Source organism: Acinonyx jubatus, chromosome C2 (genome assembly GCF_027475565.1).
Source record: "Acinonyx jubatus isolate Ajub_Pintada_27869175 chromosome C2, VMU_Ajub_asm_v1.0, whole genome shotgun sequence".
In the NCBI taxonomy this organism is placed as follows: Eukaryota; Metazoa; Chordata; class Mammalia; order Carnivora; family Felidae; genus Acinonyx; species Acinonyx jubatus.
In genome coordinates, this window is record NC_069384.1 from 17,797,640 (window position 1) to 17,802,647 (window position 5,008).

Consider the following 5,008-nt stretch of genomic DNA (forward strand, 5'->3'; position numbering starts at 1 on the left):
TCTCCCACAGCCAAGATTCACAGGTCCAGGAATCTAGGGGTGGAAACAAGAGTGGCACCCCTCAGGATTGCCCCTAGTGATCCAATAGCAACACTTCTGCTTCTTGATCTCCTGACTCTACGCCCTGCTGACCTGGTACTTAGTAAGGGGTGCCTTAGTAAGTACTAAGTAAGGGATGCCTCCACCAGGAGACACAGCAATGATCCCATCGAACTGGAAGTGAGGACCAACATCTGGCCCCTTTGGGTTCCTCGTGCATCTGAATCAACAGGCAAAGAAGAGAGTTACAGTGCTGGTTGGGGTGACTGATTCTGACTATTCAGGAGAAATTGAAGTGCTGCCTCACAATGAAAGTAAGGTCAGGAACACAGGAGATCCTTTAGGGTTCTTTTAGTGTCACCACGTCAACGGGAAACCACAACAACCACTACAGGCAGAACCGCTAATGACGGAGACCTTTCAGAAATGATGGTTTCAATCACTAGGTGAAGAACTCTGACCAGCTGAGCTGCTTGCTGAAGGCAAAGGGAATACAGACTGCATAGAAGATAGTTACAAATGGCAGCTACTACCACACAGAATGAGTACTGCAACTGTCATGAGTATTTCCTCATTATTTTCTTACATGTTTGTACGTGCATGCTTGTGTGTGTGTGTGTGTGTGTGTGTGTGTGTGCGCGCGCGCACGCGCTGTGTGTCCCCTCTTCCAAAAACTCATTCGCTGGAACTTGAATCCCCACTGTATTTGCAGATGCAGCCTGTGGGAGGTAATTAGGTCATGCAGGTGAGACACTCATGAATGGGATTTATGTCCTTAGAAGAAGCCAGAGATCCAGCTATCTCTCTTCCTATCACTTGAGAATACAAGAAATCAGCAGTCTGCCGTCCAGAAGAGAGCTCTCACCAAACCTGACCATGCAGGCACCCTGATCTCAGAATTCCAGGCTCCAAAAACGGTGAGAAATAAATACCTGTGGTTTGTAAGTCACTCAGTCTGTGGTACTTTGTTATAGCAGCCTGAACTAACACATATATTAACCAATATTTTTGTTTTCTTCCCTCTTTTATCCCCTCATCATATAATATAAAATGTAGTGATATGTGTCTTGTTAATTTTACATCCTAGCATTTAAGTTACAGGATATCAAGGAGTAAACCTTACTCAAGGATGTTACCTTCTCTTCTGGGAAAGACCCTGAATTTGGGGTTGCACAGAAGCTATTTGTATCATTTCAGCAGAATTATGATTTTGTTACTGTGTTCATTTGGAGATTGAGTATGGTTTAAGGAGATGTGTATGAAGCTTGTGTATGAAAGCCTATGACTTGTGGTGGAGAATTTTATGTGTCAACTTATCTAGGCCACAGGGTACCCAGATACTTGGTCAAGCATTATTCTGAGTGTCTGTGAGGGCATTTCTGGATGAGATTAACATTTGACTAAGAAGACTGAGTAAAACCAATCTCCCTCTCCGATGTGAATGGGTCTCATTCAACCCTCTGAAGGCCTGAATAGGACAAAACAGACTGAGGGAGAATTCGCTTTCTCTGCCTGACTTTTGAGCAGGGACATGGGTCTTGCCCTGCTTTCTGAGTCAGACACAACTAGAACTTGTGCCGTCACCTCTCCTGGGTCTCCAGCTTGCTGACTGCAGATCTTGGATTTCTCAAACGCCATACTCCTGTAAGCCAATTCCTTATATTAAATGTATATTATGAGGCTATATATATCTATATATATATACACACACACACACATATATACACATATATACACATATATACACATATATCTCCTATTGGTCTGTTTCTGGAGAACTCTAATACAAAAGCATATATGAAATAGTACATGTACATTATAGGGAAAAATGATCAAACAAAATCTTTATACCTTCTACCCAGAACAAGAAGCTGAATGTTGCCATACCTTAGTGGCCTCTCATCTGTCTTTTTTGATAACTGCCTGGACATGGAAGTGACACACATCACTTTTATTTATGGCCTATTGATTAGAACTAGTCACATGGCTTCAGCCTAAGTGACAGAGTATGAGAAATGTGGGGAAGCACATAGAAACATGGTGAACCTGAACATTTCCTACCGTACCACCATCGTCAAATGTCAAATCTCTCTCTGAATTCCTTGTTTGTTCTATTGGTCTATATGTCTATCTCTGTTCTATGACTTCACTGTATTTATAACTATAGCTTTAAAATAAGCCTTCGTAGTTGGTAAAGCGTGTCTTCCCAGTTTGCTAATTGTTCAAATTTAGGAAGTGTTTTCCCCGGCTTGTTCACTTCCACCTTGTATAGATAGCTACTTTTATTATTTTCTTGTGTGTTCTTTCAATGTTTCTTTATGCAGTTATAAAGGAACACAACATATTTGTTCTTAGGTTTTCCTTTTCTTGTACAAAAAATGGCTTGAGATATCTATCTATCTATCTATCTATCTACTGTTCTGCATCTTGGTTTATACACTTAGCAGTATACCTTACATATAATGTTATCAGGGAGTATTCTCATTGTTTTTAATAATAATAATTATAATTCCATTTTGATGCACATTTCCAAGATTTTACTATTACAAACAATGACATAATGTCATTTGGAGAGTAGAGCCATATCCACAGAAAAGACTCCCAGAGGCAAAAATTCTGGGTCAGTTTTAATAAATGTGTGTGTGTGTGTGTGTGCACCATACAGAAGATTTTCATTTTAATATGGTTGAAGTTATTAATGTATTTGTTGTCATTGGATTTAAAGTCTTAGTTTAAAACAAAAACTCTTTCACTCTTGGGATCATAAAGAAATGATCTCATAACTTTTTCAGGATTTTACATTTTCATTCAAGTATTTAAATAGTTGATTCATGTGCAATTTATTTAGATATCAGGAATGGACTATGAATAACTTCATATCTTTTTATCCTGTTATCATTGGCATTTGTTGTTGTTGTTGTTGTGCTGTGTTGTCTAGAATGGTGTTGAATAGAAATGCCAGTTGTCACTCTTGTTCTGCTGTTGATGTGAACGGAATACTTTCAAGATTTCACCATTAACTATGATGTTCCCAAAATGACATATCATAGGTTTTTGAGGTTAAGGATATTTATGATGTCGTTTTGTTTTATTTCTGATACAGGTATTGATACTGAATTTTATCGAACATTTCCTCTGCATGTATTTATGGAAGTGATCATATTTAAAGTCAGTTTGAGGTTTCTTTATTATTGCATTTCACCAGGAGCATAACTTTTCATCGAGTGGCTGAAAATTAATAAGCTAAGCATCCCTCTTAAAGGTTAGAAAAAGAACAGGAAACACAAACCAAAAGAAAGATAAATGGAGGGAGCAGAAATTAGTATATCCCAAATATAGCAATAGTAAAAAGATGAGCAATGGTAACCACAACAAAAGTTGTTCTTTCATTTTCTTTTTTATTGCAGTATAATTGACGTACAACATCATATCAGCTTCGGGTGTTGTTCTTTTTTATTATCCCATATATACTAAGAAACTTTATAGCTGTAAAAGACAAATAAAAGTAGGAAAGACATTTAGAGATAAGGAGAATAGAAGTACCTTAATATGGAATACATGGAATAGTATAAAAGCACGATTTAAAGAAAGAAAGAGTTCATGGAAATTCAAAGAATGTGATGGCAAAAATAAAAAAAAAACAGTAATTGACTAATAAAGGAAATCTCTCATAAGATAAAACATACATGGAAAGAGATGTAGGGGTGCCTGGGTGGCTCAGTTGGTTAAGCACCCGACTTCAGCCTAGGTCACGATGTCGCATTTCATGAGTGGGAGCCCCTCGTCGGGCTCTGTGGTGACAGCTCAGAGCCTGAAGCTTGTTTCAGATTCTGTGTCTCCTCCTCTCTCTCTGCCCTTCTCTCTCTCTCTCTCAAAAATAAATAAACCTTAAGAAAGAAAGAAAGAAAGAAAGAAAGAAAGAAAGAAAGAAAGAAAGAGATGCAAACTTATAAAGAAAAATTAAGACAATTAGATGATCAGTCCAGGAAGTTAAATGTCTCTTTCGAGACAGGGAGAAAGTGGGGGAAAGATATTGGAAAACAATATGACAAAACTCTTCAAAACCAAAGGACGTTGAACTCTAGATTGTAAAAGGGTCATCAAAAAAACCAAATGCAATAAATTAAAGAGTAATCCCATGATGGCATATGACTGAAATTTCAGAACATTGACATAAGGTATGCAAAGGATGAGAAATTATAATGGCTTTTCATTATAATTATAATTATAATAGGACTTTTCAAAGGCAACGTTGGCAGCTAGAAGTCAACAGAAAATGTCTTTCAAACTGAATCAATATCCAGCGACAGTACTAAGTGAAAGTATAGATTAAAGTCATTTTCTGAAGCACAAAATATTTTTTTGAAATAACTTTCTTTGCATCTTTTCTCTGCATCCTTTTGCAAGAAGCTATTAGAGGATCGGATCCAGCAAAACAAGAGTGAAGCAAAGAAAGAGAACATGGGATTCAGGTAATAGGTAACGTTACTGGTAAAGTGGGGAACGAAGTTCCCCCAGATGATGCATGTACTTATCCTTTATCATTGCACAGTGATATTGTTTGCAATGTCACTGTTCTACAATTCTGTCTCTCATATATCATTTTTAAATAAATTTCTAGAAATGGGACCGTTCTGTGTAAAATCTCTTGCTACGTATTGCCTAATTGTCTGATGTCTTCTCATTATGGTTTCCAATATCTGAGTGTGACTGTCTAGGAGACTGTCCACTTCTTCTTTTAACATTCTACATGCTTCTGAAATTGCTCGGTGGAAGAAGATAAACTTTCCGGATAAGGTAGAATCATTATGTCAGGGAGGTCACAAAAAGGTCCACTTCTAAGCAAGAACTTTCCGCAAGCTCTCAGGCTTGTTCAATGGCGACAAGCCCCAGGGCCAGGGAAAAACACAATTCCTAACTTTTATTTCAACCCACTTTCTCTTTTCATGTTGAGGGTATTATTGGGAAT

General features: G+C 37.7%; 1 long non-coding RNA gene across 1 annotated transcript; it reads left to right on the top strand.

Moving 5' to 3' along the window:
- The first annotated feature begins 411 nt into the window (after positions 1-411).
- Positions 412-4,579, top strand: LOC128315050 (uncharacterized). The gene is made up of 3 exons (XR_008297415.1): positions 412-602; positions 752-956; positions 4,450-4,579. It is a non-coding gene; the product is annotated as an uncharacterized LOC128315050 (long non-coding RNA).
- The last annotated feature ends 429 nt before the right edge of the window (positions 4,580-5,008 follow it).